Genomic DNA, 14833 nt, shown 5'->3' with positions numbered 1-14833 from the left:
TCAGATTTTGATATCCAAGGGGGTCCGGGAACTAATACCTCATGGGTACCAGGGAAAACTGTACTTTCATGGGTCCTTATAACCAGAAGAACATTAATACTGATGTTTTAAAATAAATTGTTGGAAACACAGTCTAAAATAAATAATCAAACATTTGACTTTATAACCTGAACTATATTAGAACAAAAACATACAGTTTACCTCAGGATAATAAAACTATTGGAAATATTAAACTATGAAGTCAATGATGGCCTGAAAATGTATATCTTTAAAAAGGTGTTCCAGCAATCAAGACCTCTGAATATTTAAAAAGAATCACATCAGGAAACAAATACAATTTCAAATGTAACGATGCTTTTAAAAATGTCAAACAACAAAACAGGTCAAATCCATTAACAAAAAAATCAAGTTTATCTGGGTAATAAATATATTATCAAATCTCTACCAATACACGTGTGGAAAATAGTGTACAAAATTGTTCCACATATAAACAGAATAAATATCTACTAAGAACTGTTTTTCTCTTTGTTTGTTGCTAAATTCTACCTCTGAACTAGGAAATGAAGTGAGAAAGTGAGGGAGGTAAAAAGACCACTGCTTAACAATTTGTTCACACAGGGCCCTGAATTGTCTGTGTTCTTACTACTCTCAGCTTGGCTTTCTCTGAGGCTCAGGCATTCTGCTTTGCATGAAAAAACACTATAGGCAGCTTCCCTCCAGTCTTTAGTGTAACTTAAAGCTTTTCTTAATAGGAAAAAAAAAGCTTCTAAATTCTGCATTCTCAACCCCTAATTCCTTTTATACACCCCCAAGTTCTTGCACTGCTGCTACTATATTTGCAAACCAGTAACTACCTTTTTCTATCTGCTGTTTATTTCTGCCCGTTACCCATTAGCTAGCTCTATGTTTAGACACTCACCCCCAAACTCCCTGTGAGATGATAGATGCACTTTACAATGTATTCATAGATAACTGCCCCCAGCCCTCATCAAAGGCTCTGGCATGCTTCTTCCTCACCTACCAAACTATTTCGCATTTGATGTGATCGCAAAAAATATATATAGTTAAAGGAGCTGAGATATAATCTAATCAAATATTTTCATTTTACAGTGATGAAGCTAAGGACCAGAAGAGTTAAAGATGATTTTCCTAAATCCACATAACCAGTTAGTAGCATCAAGTCTTTTCTGCCTGTACTTTTTCCTGCAAAGGGGCTGGAGTCAGAGGTGGAGTCAACTTTTAAACATACATTTAAACATAGACTTAAAGGGATATGTCACACGAATATACTGGGATTACTCAGACCAAGTCTAAGCTAAAATTATTTTCCATCCTATTCTTGTTTCTCCCCTAACCTCTCAATCGCTTGTTCAAGGATTCAATTAACATACCTACTGTGTGCCAGGTATTGTGGCCGTCATTTGGGGATACAACAGTGACTATTACAGACTTAACAACCTCTTACGAATCTAATGGTCTCTTTCCTCCTTATCTCTGCATCTGATCTAGCCCCATGCATATTTTCTCCCAAATCTCAAAGGTTTAATGGACAAACATGGCTAAGAATTCTGCTACACACTTATTTAGAACAGCTAAAATTTTCTTTAAAACTGGCAATATCAGGTGCTGGCTAGAATGCAGAGCCATCAGAACTCACGTATACGTTTCCGGGGGGAATGCGAAATGGTAAGGCCACTCTGGAAAACAGTTTAGGCAGCTTCTTAAGATGTTAACTGCACACTGACCCAGCAATCCCACTACTGAATATCCAGGACCAATGAAAACTTATGTTGAACCAAAAACCTGTACACAATTGTTTACAGCCACACTATTCGCAATTGCCAAACAATGGAAACGACCCAAATGTTGGTTGGGATGAATGAATTAACAAACTATAGTAAATCCACATACTGGAATACTACTTAGCAATGAAGATAAACTACTGATACATGCAATACCTTGGGGTAATCTCAAATGCATTATGCTGAGTGAGGGAGGTCAGACTCCAATGGTATGGTTTCTTTTTTTACAGTATGATTTCATTCATAAGACATTCTGGAAAAAGCAAAACTGTAAGAGGGGGAATTAGATCAGTGGTTGTCAAAGGTTAGGGGTGAGGGGGCGTGACTATGAAGAGGCAGCACAAGGGAAGTTTTGGGGGTTGAGGAAACTGTTCTGTTTTCTGATTGCAGTGAAGTCAATTACTGCACTAATATCAACTGTTGCATATATGCATATGTAATAATAATTATTGTAAAATGATCACTTAGCAATGAAAATAAAAATGTTTTAACATATAGCTAAAACAATCATAGCTTGATTACTGAGATTATTCCACAATGTAAAAGAATTGAACTGTGTTCATTATTTAAGTAATTTAAGCCAAATGCTCTTTATGTACTGCTCGTGTAAGCTAGATGAATACTTCACAGACACAATAACACTAATTTAGTTTTTTCAAAAACATAAGTGAAATATTTATGCGCTAATTAATTTCTTTCAAATCCAATGCATTTTAAAATCCCTGAATGCATTTTAATTTGCATGACCTGATTCTGATGAACATTTCTGCAGTTTTCAGAATTTAGTAATATAAACACATCTGTCTCGCCTGATGAAATGGTATGCTTTATTCCCCAATGAGAACTGATTTGTTTTCCTTTCAAGTCTCAAAAGACAGTGGCTCATAGCTAAATTTAACATTCAATCCCAGCAGCAAAAATTATGGTCATCATTATCTCCTTCTCCTCTTATAATCATTTATTTGTATTCTTATTGGCATTATTACATATGTCTTTTATTGTAAATCACTTGAAATTCTTTTAGGAAACAGAGCATTAATTAAAAATAAATTGAAAAGGATGTCACCATTAGTGACTTTATTCATCTTTACCTACTTTACTGTTTTTTAAAGTCTCTCTTAAAGCATAGTGTCAGGAAATCACTGAGAATTATTATTTCAGAATCCTGAATGTTCAAGCTTTTCTGAAGACAAAAAGGTATACTCTTTTAATAAGCAAATCACCAAAAGAAATAAGAAAAACAAAAATAAGCCAAAAAAACCCTTAAAACACCTTTCAGTATCAATTAAGAATTCATAAGGCAGGCAGGGGAAGATGAAAGGGTAATGTATAAAGTTTGCTCTGGCACCTTTGCCTATTTGGGAAAATGACATGAACAATAACAGGGAAGGGACAAACTAGACAGTTTCATGCTTCCTGAAGCAGCACGAGAATACCTTCCCAAATACAAAGAGAAGGTGCAAGGTAAGCAGGCATTCCAGTTAGACAGCACTTAGGCAAAATAAAACCACAGTTTACCTATTTTGATAAAACACAACAGGATAGTTAAAGAGCAGAATGGGGTCAAACCTCTCAGTCTTACCCAAAATGAACAAGAACTTTCATCAATCAGCTGGATTTCAGTAAACAAGTTGGCTAATCCCGGGGGGGGGGGGGGTAGTCCACTCAAAGAGTTCTTAGAACTATATAAGGACCTCAAGGTTTATATAAAAATGACCCTAATTTCTTGAAGTTTAGTGAGAGAAGCAATTATCTGTATAAAATAGTCATAGTTCTCTAAATGGTAATGTAATTCTTAGAATGTATTCAAAAACTAATACATAAAAGAAGAGAGTATATCCTTTGTGATTCTATTTATCTAAAGAAAAAAAACAGAGAAACTAATAAGGATAAGTTATCCCTGGAGGAGTGGAACGGGGGTGGTGAATGGAAGGGGTACCAGGGGACTTCAAGGGTTTGCTAATGCTGTTTGATTTGGGTGAGGGTTACACATGGTGTAGTCACTTTATGAAAATTCACTGAGCTGTATACTTGTAATTTATGGACTTTTCTATATGTATATATCAAAAATATTTAGAAAAAAAGTTATGTATATAATAATCTAAATTGGATACTTTATAAGTAATACAATTCAATATAAGCAGTTTACGGGAAGAAAACACAAATGGTCGAGAAACAAAGAAATCTTCAACCTCACTATTTTCAGAAAATGCAAATGAAAACAACAAAATACCATTTTTTCTCACAGACTGGCAAAATATGTCTCAATTTCGTCTTTGGTATTCTAAAAATCATTTGTTGGTGTCTTTGCCTATGCAGCTGGAGACAGTAAAATTTTAGAGGGCAAACCTGATGAGTAGCTGCTATAATTCTGAACATGCCTACCATCAAGAATTCCTTCTCAGCATCTACCCTAGAGAAACACTCAACTGCAAGTGTAAAGTAGTTTCATTGCAGCATTGTCTATAACAAAAAAATCAGAAACATAAACATCCATTAATAGGGAAAAGCTATGTAAACTGTGGTACATTCTTATGAAACACTATGCAGCAGCTGGAAAGAATAAGGCGAAACTATGTTTTCTACTATGACCAGCTCCAAGATACACTGCTAAGTGAAAAAGAATACGATACCATTTTTGGAAGTGGGGAGCCACATCCCCCCACCACAAAACGCCCTATGCTATATGGTTTACTGTATAAATAAATGTAAACACACACAAATCTGTGTAGAAGGAGTCACACCAATGTTAGTATGGTCAACTCTATGAAGATGGAAAAGCTGTGACAAAGGATGATGGCCAGAGAGGAACATGCCTTTCTGTATGTTTCAAAAAGAGAACGTTTTCATTTGATACATAGTAAAAAGGAAAGAAGGAAGGGACAAAGAGAGGGAGAAAAGGAGGAGGGCGGAAAAACTTAAGCACAGCCAAAATTTACCAGCTTGCCAGTAATGCCAGTGATGCCTATTTTTCCATGACCCCATAATCAAAGTTAAAATAATTGTTGAGGTAGAAATAACTTATATCTTGTGGCCAAATTAATGTCTGCCATCTCTAACACTCAAAGTAAATTTTTACAAATTAAAAACCACTGAAAGCGTAAATTGAGATAGAAATACTAAAGTACCACAGGTGAACTAAAACACGCCAGCACCCCCAAGGATCCTTGTAAAAACAGTCACTTAATGTCATTCAATTTACTTTAGAGCATTTATCTTTGTTAACTTGAAGTTTGGTGCTCATATTTTGCTTTCCCTTCATGAGACACAGAGACAGCCAATAAAATGTGTAAGTAAAGAACACAGTGAAGGTACAGACTGTCAGAAAGCAAAGGAAGAATTTACTGAAACTCTTTTTATATGCAAAATAAGAGCCTAGGAATATATATTTCTGAGTATACCCATGTCTTCTTTAGTCAAAAGCATACTCTTAAAAAAGGAGAAAAGGGAAAAAATTAAAATATCTGTCTAACTTTACAAAGTTATTTCAATCATTTCATCTAAACAGAGACTAACTACCAATTAGAGTCATTCCACAGTCATTAAAAACTCATATAATACTTGTACTATTAAACAGTAATCATCTTCAGACAAGTTTACTACAAAGAACAATAAGTCTTTACCCTCCCAGGGCATGTCATCTAGGTGGAGAGAGAAGAACAAATTTTAAAAGGAAGGAAGGAAAGAGGGAAGCAATACAAAAGAGCATATATTAAATGCCAAATTCATGAAACATCAGTATGGGTGACAATCAGTTTATAAAATCTCAGAAGTCTAGAGTTAGAATTAAGATCACAGAAAACAGACTCATAGATACAGAGAACATGTTGATGGTTGCCAGATGGGATGGGGGAAGGGAGGATGGGTGAAAAAGGTGAAGGGACTAAGAAACACAAATTGGTAGTTACAGAATAGTCATGGGGATGTAAGGTACAGCTTAGGGAATATAGTCAGTAATATTGTAATAATTATGCACAGTGCCAAATGGGTACTGGATTTATCAGGGTGTTCACTTTGTAAGTTATATAAATGTCTAATCACTGAGCTGTACACCTGAAACTAATATAAAATTATACATCTGAGCTCTAAACATCTTTTGGTTTCACAGATGATTCTCTCTACACCAATGAAGAAAGTTGAGGGACATGAGTTGTGCTCACAGTGGCACAGCCAGTGGTGACTCAGCGAGGCTAAGCCCTCTCATCTCTGGTTACCAGCTCAGTGTTCTTTCCATTAGAAAGGGATCAGAGATGGCTAAGACTATCAACTAAAACATTCAGAGGAATTAAGACGCAGGCAAGGCCTGGGCCTGGAGGAAGAATAACAGTCAAGCTAGGACAAAGGAGAAAGAAAGAGGCCATTTCTTGACATTATTTATTTTCTGTGGTGCACACCGTAGAGCCACTGGTTAGTCAAAAGGAAGTTTTTCCAAAGTCTCAGGATTTCTGTTGGGTTTCATTTCTTCCAAAATGTTTCCAACAATATGAATTATTAACAGCAAGCATTTTTTTAAAGTGAAAAGTCACCATTTATTTTCTGTGTAAATGGCAAGCACTCCCACTACATTTCAACAATTTCCTGTTATTGCATAAGGTTTCCTTATAAGACACAAGTTAAAACCACATACACCTACACTAAGTGGAACACTACTACATGGAACCATTTCAGAAAGACTGGTGAGTGTAACTCTGTTATACCTCCTACCTGTTATTCAAGACAACCTACCTTCCTTGTTCAAATTACTTATTACAGTCCTCCAAGTGTTAAATATGGAGTCACCATATAATCCAGCAATTCCATCCAAGATATATATGCCTAAGTTAAATGAAAACGTATATCCACACAGAAACACATACACGAATGTCCACAGCAGCAAAATTCATAATAGTCAAAAAGTGTAAACAACCCAAATGTCCTTCATTTGAAAAATGAATTTAAAAAGTGGTATAACCATCTGTGGATATCATTCAACAAAAAAATGAAGTACTTGAAACATGCTACAACATAGATGAGCTCTGAAAACATTACATTAAGTGAAAGAAGCCAGTCGCAAAAGTCCACGTAGTGTATGATTTCATTTACATAAAATGTCCAGAATAGGAAAATCTACTGGGACAAAGTAGATTAGTGGTTTCACAGGACTGGAGGAGGCAGGTGGAATGGGGGTGACTACTAATGAGTATGAATGTTTTGGAGGTTAAAAAATGTTCTGAATGTCAGTGAAAGAATGTCGGGGTGCTTACAGGAGGCAAACGATCAATGTATCTTTCTCACATCGATGTCTCTCTGGCTCACTCTCCCTTCATCCCTCTCTAAAATCAATTTAAAAAAAGAATAGCAATTGATATTTATAGAGTTTTCTAAATTATTTATAGAAGTTACAAATGTAATTATTCAATTTGAGGAAAAGGAGGTAGTTTTCAAAACAGTGTAATGCATAAATTATAAAAGTGATCTCCAAAACTTTATTTTAAAATCACACTGCCTATAAAATCACCTATCACGGAAAGTTGATTGAAAGGGGCTTCAGAGATAACTTATTGCACTGGTTTGCAAACCTTTCTGACCATCAAACCCTTCTTTCAAAAACCTCACCAAGAAGTTTCATATATAAAACACAAGCACATAAGGTAGATTACAAAATGTTCAAGGAACCTAACATACTCAAATACATAAACAGCTATAATAAAGGCTATGAAAGAATATAATGAAGGCTGTATGCTCTTCTAGAAATACCAGACAAGTCTTCTTTAACTAAGTGAACTAGTGAAGCTAAAATAGAAAAGCTTTCTATCGGTTTTGGCGTTTTGGCTGTGTGTTTACTGGAGAACAGAGCACACAGGGACGGGGCTGAGCAGGTGAAGATAGGGGCTGGGGAGGGGACAATATGTGTGCCATCCCATGTCTCCAAGGCAGGAAGGTGTTTGCTGGTTCAAGAAATAAGATTCAGACTAGAGTTTTTGGTATAATAATATACCTATGTATATAATAATGTAACTACGATGTCAGTAGGGTACTAGACTTACTGGGGTGATCACTTCTTAAGTTATATAAACATCTAATCACTATGTTGTACACCTGAAAAGAGTATAAAATTGTATATCAACTGTAATTGAAAGTAAATTTAAAAAAAACAAACAATAATAATCACATACAAACTGAAGAGCATTAATATAGGACAATAGTCTCTCTATAATCTTGGAAAGAGAGAATACTAGGCTTTTAAGTAACATCAACCCACTGCATTTGCATATTACACAGTACAGTACACCACAGTCCTCTATACTCTCTCATTTGACACTGTGGCAACCTATGAGAAAGAAAAGGTAGGATTTTTACAGATGAAATGAGTTTATTCCCAAGGCCATAAAGCCAGAATGTGGGAGCTCTGGAGGTGGCTATAAACCTATAGGATGTCCTCCAGATTCATTACATGTGTCTACATATCTACCACCCACAAGCTATCTAGCAGAAAGACCCCAAGTAACCACATTTACTAACTGGGAGGCTGCCGTGTGCCAGATGTTAAAGATACAGTTGTGCTGTCACTACATCACAGAGCTTCCCTTAGCCACAGGCATGAAACAAGTAAGTTTTGTGCCTACTGACTGCTTATATAACGCCCCTGGGTTCATCGCTCATTGGGTTCAATCTCCTCTTATAAAAAGTGGCTCCAGGCCCGGCCAGGCATGGCTCAGAGGTTAAGTGTCGACCTAGGATCCAGGCGATCAGGGTTCGATTCCCGGTCAGGGCACATGCCCGGGTTGTGGGCTGCAGCCGATCAATGACTCTCTCATCATTGATATTTCTATCTCTCTCTCTCCCTCTCCTTTCCTCTCTCTGAAATCAATAAAGATATATTTAAAAAAAAAAAAAATGTGGCTCCAGAAGCACTAACAAGAGCAGCACAGATCACAAAACCTGGGTTCCCTGTTCAAGGTTCAAGCTCTACTACTAACCACACTTGCGTAATTCTGAGAAAGTAACACCAAGCCCCTCATCCAACACCCCCTCCTCTGCCCTTTCACCCTCACCCCTTCCTTCTTTACCTATGAAATGAGAAAACTGGGTCCAAATCATGGTTATCCATGGAACAGTGCCCTCTACAAGCATTTTAGAAATCTGTTGGTTGGCTTTTTGTTTCTTTTTTTGTCTTCTAGCATACTCATACCTCATACTGTATTATATTTTCCTTTTGTTTTTCCTTTATATTACAGTTAGGGAATTACATTGATTTATTTTAATTATGTGGGTAAAAAATGTCATTAACTATGAATTTCATTCCAGGACACTGAAAAGAAAATCAAGTATTTATTATAAAAGGGGGCTTTGGGTTAGACAGAATAAGAGCTAGTTGACTAGAAGATCTCAAAGATTCCTTCCAGTCCTATAATTTACTGATTCTATTAATATTTTGAACACTAATAATGAATGATAAAGACAGTGTACATGATGATTTGTGGGCAAGAACAAGAAATACTAAATCTGCTTCTGCACTTGATTATATAATTAAATTTGCAGAACAACAATTCCATCCCATTGCCTAGGATGTTATTTATTGGAACACTGTGTACTTTACTTTTAAGAAAAAGATAAAAAGGTAAAAAAAATAAATAAATCACTATTATAGGAGAAGCTTAGGAATACAAGTTCAAAAGGAAGCCCTGAGGTTGGCAAAGATTCAGTCCATATGTCCCAATTATCAATTTTTAAAATCCTATTTAATGAAATGGGTGTAATGTGAAATCAATCCTGAAATATTAAGATACAGTTAAATAGATATGGTGTATCCTCACCCCCCCATCCACATGCTCTTTTTTTTTTCTTAATAAGCTTTTTGTTTTTAAGTTGACAGAAAAATTGTGCTGGTAGTACCAAACTCCCATATACCCCGCATCCTCTGGTGTTAACCTCTTATATTCGTATGGTACATTTGTAAACTCAGTGAATCAACATTGACGCATTTTATTAACTAAAGTCTGTCTCTGCTTTAAATGTCCTTAGTGTTTTCAGTGTTCTTCTGTTCCTAGATACCGTGTTACATTAGACATCATGCCTCCCTAGGCTCCTCTTGGCTGTAAGTTTTTCAGACTTTTTCTTGTATTTGATAACTTAGGAAGTTAAAAAACTGAGACCCCAGATGTGTCTTACTCCAGACATGGTGCTTCTTAACAACTTTCCTAAACAATTTCCTATAATCCAGATTGTTTGCCCTTAGAATGTTTAAAAGATGTCTATGTGTTGGTCAGTGCAGTGGGCCTGAATTGGCAGACCAATCACATTTGGAACACAGATCCTACAGTAATACTTTCCCAGTAACTATGTTAATACACAGTATACTCAATATATGAATGAGCTGTCATAGTATATTAAGACCATGTGACTCCAAAATATAAGTAACATCATTCCCAGTGACCGGACCAAACAGGTAACATATTAACTTCTCTTTAAATAGACATATTACAGAAAAACAAACTAGAGAATTTTATGAATATCCAAATAATTCCTATTTGCTTTCACTTAACGGCAGGGTGCTCATAAAATATTAAATTTATTATACACATTTTAGGATTAGGTTGTAGCCAGTTCTAATTATAACATGCTTGGGAAAAAGTTTAGCCTACACTGATTAAAATTCTATTTATAAAGGAAAAATCTAAACCACAGAAACAGTACTTAGTTTAGAACAAGAACATGTACATAATTGCCAAACGCAATCCCTGTTTAGATGTCTCTCTTACTGAAACACTGTAATTATAAAAACCAAAATGAATTTTTAAGTGTTTCAAAATGAAATAGTCCTTGCATGATTTTCAAGGCTAATAATTACTTTCCTGAAAAGGTAAATACTCTGTTTCAACTTAATATAATACTAACTCTAGAAGTTAACAAAGACTGAACATTCTATTTTATTCTAAAACAGAAGCCACCTATGAAATTCAGGATATTTTAAATTAACAATCAAATGCTAAAGAAAACTTATTTGGAGGCAAAGGAAAAGAGCTATACTAGCCTTAAAATCCAATGAAGATGATAAAGAATTCTGAAAGCCAAAAGAAACCTAAGTTATAAATGCCCTCAAAAGAATTCTTTAACACAGAAATGAGCAGTAGATTCTTTAAACTTTAAAGAATGGCGTTTTACAGAAAGTAAACTAGGAAGGTAAGGCTGTATCATTCTGTCTGTCAAATAACTCTTTAAAGTAAGTACGTATGGGCCAAAAATCTTACATAGACTAAATATTTAGGTAGAAATTATTAAACTACTGCATCTGTAATTGAAGCTCATGAGAAACCACATGCTTAAGTGCAGCAATGTAAAGATAATGTAGCCGAAAGTAAATAGCTTGATCCAGATAACTAAATGTCCTATCAGAAAGCTGCCAACCTGTAAACAATTAAAAATGACCTTACCCTACCCACTATTATTTGATATGAGCTGGTCGTGGCTCCACCACTTACTGTATGACTTTGGGCAAATTATTTAACCTCTCTGGATCTCAACTGCTGGAAGCGTAAAACAGAACTATAAAGATGGTACCTACCTCATGATTACTCTGAGGATTAAGTGACATAAAGGTACTGTAAACTGTTTTGAGCAGCTGCAGGAACAGAATAAATGTTCGATAAAGGCTAGTTAGCTACTGTTGTTTTCTCCAAGCTGAAGCATACAAGTTACTGGAAGTCACATCCCTGACTTAACACTGCCTTTGAAAGCTTCACAACCCTCAGCCTAATGAGTAATGGCTCATATGTATCTAGAACCTCAGATGAAGTTGAGAGAGATGTTAGAAGTCCTCTGGAACAATTACACTTAATTCAACAATGAGACTCATGAGGGATTATTAAATCTTTGCTTAAACATTTCTAGGGACAGAAACTTGCCATCTCAACAATGCATATAGGAACAGCTCTAATTACTAAAATGCTCCTTTTGAAGGCTTCATTGTCTGATTACTGTCTCTCATAAACTTCTTATCTGCAAGGCTGAATTCACTAGAGGGCATCACAATATTAGGAAAAGTCATTTATCAGAAAGAATCATGAAAAGGACCATCGTTTAACATCTATTCCAGTTAATAGAGAAATACTGCATCCAGTTATATAAAACATGCATGTTAATTTAAAAATTATTCTGTACAAACATACATTAAAATATTCAGAAGGAATTACATGTAGGTTATTTTATAAAATCATAATACTTACATATTCTTGTGTATAAGATAAGTGATTCAGATTATCATAAAGCCTGGGCTCTTTCCAACCCCACAATAAGGTCTCCAATAATTTTAAGCAACTTTAATAATTATATCTTTATAAAAGCAAAGCATACAAAACCTTGTGGCATAGTCCAAGTTACCAACAGCTTTTCACAAAAAGATCCAGTGGCAAAAAGAAAATTACCAACTTCTATAAGAAAATTCAAACCTAAATCTGTATATAAGCAATTATTTAAATCATCTAATAAAACCCAAATTACTTTAAAATGTCTGCATTCATTTACAAAGTGATGGCACAACTATAAAGGCTCATCAAGCTCCAAGAGGGTCCAGAAGAACTGTTCTCAAATATCCTCTACTCCTACTTGCAATTCATAGTAACATGTACAGGAAAAAACATGGAAAACCTGACACTGTTTATAGCACATCCTTCCACCATATCACATTCTGATTCTTTGTGAGACTGTACAACTTTCTAAGTTGTAGGCAAGAGAGATATGCAGATTCTATCCTGTCGGGTAGAGGTTTCAACTGACTTCCCTCGCTGCTACCTGGCTTCCCTCCTTCCACAAACCACTTTTATCTCCATTTGCAATCCATTTCAGTATTCCTTTATTTCATATAAATTTGTGTGTGGGGGTTTCACTTTTCCTTTGAACCACTTATACCATTTGCCTGATACTTCATTGATTATGATTAAATAAAATCCTTAAAGCATGTGTATCTTTATATCTGTATGCCATTTTGTTATCACTTAACATACTAGTCAACTTTCTTATTATTGGTAAGACATTGTTCAGTACTTAGATGTTGTTAACACAGAACCAGAAAGGTCTATCTCCCTGTGTAAATTAACAAACAGACCTCTGGCTTTTGTAAATATCAGTCCCTTCTGAATTTCCTTGCCATGAATGAAGTCACGAGCACTGGATGAAGCAAGGAAATCAGGTTCCAGAACCTGCAGAGCCAGTAGAGGATGAAGGGATTCAGAGCTTCCACATCCTCTCTAAGAAATTCAGATGTCACCCTCCCAGCAGATCGATGGGTTGATCAATCCTGAAATTCCACTGTCCCAGAGTTTATATAAGGAGTTGCATTACATACGCATTATTAATTAAATCACCGGCCATGTGATCAGATTCAATCTCCTGTCTCTCTCCCAGCCCAGAGATAAAGGGAATGGTCAAGTTCCAACCTGCTAATAGAGAGCTAAGTCTTTCTGGTGTGACTAGCCCCAACTCTAGAACTATTGTAGAGCCACCCTTCGTCATGAAAGCATAAACTCAGGTATGGTTTAAAGGGGCTCATCATGAAGAACAAAAGATACCCCTACCACTTGGGAAATTCCAAGGGTTTTTGAAGCTCTGTGATTGGAGCTAAGGGTCAATGACCAGATATGTTTTTTATTTTATCACATACATAATAAATGGAAGCTGTTACTTTAGAGAACAAGTGGTAGGCTATTAAAATAATACAAGCACAAGGATGAGGGGGAGGGAAAACATCAAAAGCATCACAAAAGCAGCAATGGGGGGAGGGAGGGATCAAGTTGAGCATGAAGGGTCATGTCTAGAGTACAAAACAGACGGAAACAGACACCCAGGCAGAAAATGAAGATGGGATCAAGAGTGAATGTGGTGTTAGTCCAGTCAAGATGAAAGGCAATGGCCAGGGGTTTTCAACAGACACTGGACAGATATGGAGAATGAATCTAGAGATGGGAGAGGACTTGGCCGGAATCAGCTGTCAGTTATCCAGAGTTAAGATGCGCCACTCCCCACAGAAGCCCTCACTGCTCAACGGATACCAGCCACTGGTGTCCCATGAGCAACTATCTGAATGAAATAAAAACAAGTTATTGTACACAGCACCAAAGGTAAGGGGTGAACTCTAGGTCACTGGGCTCAAACAAAATGGCACCTCATTTTTAACATGAAGATTCAAAAAGAATCACAGGACCAAATGCCAAACAAATGCCAAATTCTGTTCTTTAACAAAAATGGACCACTTTATTTTCTATCAACAGGAAACTTACAATGAATCTCTCTAATAGAAATGTTTATTTTTCAAGGAAAAGTTTATGAAACAACTACAGAACATTTCAGCAACATAACAATGTAAACAGAACTGTGTATGATCAATTCACAGGAGCTTCCTGTTCAGATTCATGAAGCAGGATGGGCACTTCAGGCATAGAGACCATTACAAAGGCTCACTCAAAGCTCTCAGAAAGTACATTCAATAACTAGAAACCGCTTGTTAATTGCCCATGGTTCAGAAGTATCACAATGTATTTTTCCCCATGATGCACACATCATCTCATCTTTTTGTTGCTAGCTTCTCAGAAAGAGAGTCCCAGCTCTCTTTCAGCCAGCAGAGGTGACAAATGGGAGCAGAAAGGGAAAGCAGAGTTTGGGACAATGTACTGGGCTAGTCAGATGACTCACAGTGTAAAAAGGCTATCATGTCCATGGAGCTAAGACGTTCAAGTACTGACTGGGTTAATTAACAAATAGGCTTATTAACTCAGGAAGCCAGGAGGATGGGAATGGCCACAATACTTAGGCTGGGAATGCCGGAAGAGTGCAGCGAGCCCAGGATGTGTCCCTTCCTTCCTTCCTTCCTTCCTTCCTTCCTTCCTTCCTTCCTTCCTTCCTTCCATCCATCCATCCATCCATCTTGCCCATTCCCATCTCCCACCCCTTCCCCCTCACTCCAGGGAGAGCAGGAAGTAGCAATGTTAACTTTGGAGCTTCCACTTCTCCCTAAGGGCAATACCCCTTGCCAGAATACACAGTGAAGAAGGAAACCT

General features: G+C 36.5%; 1 protein-coding gene across 5 annotated transcripts in view; it reads right to left on the bottom strand.

Annotated features, from left to right (window-relative positions):
- The window catches only part of LCLAT1 (lysocardiolipin acyltransferase 1), a 97349-nt gene that overhangs the window by 73338 nt on the left and 9178 nt on the right, over positions 1-14833 (bottom strand). The window lies entirely within an intron of this gene.

Source organism: Miniopterus schreibersii (assembly GCF_964146895.1).
Source record: "Miniopterus schreibersii genome assembly, chromosome: 13".
NCBI classification, from domain to species: Eukaryota; Metazoa; Chordata; class Mammalia; order Chiroptera; family Miniopteridae; genus Miniopterus; species Miniopterus schreibersii.
Note: the sequence above shows the minus strand (reverse complement) of the source record. Positions and strands in the feature narration are given on the sequence as shown.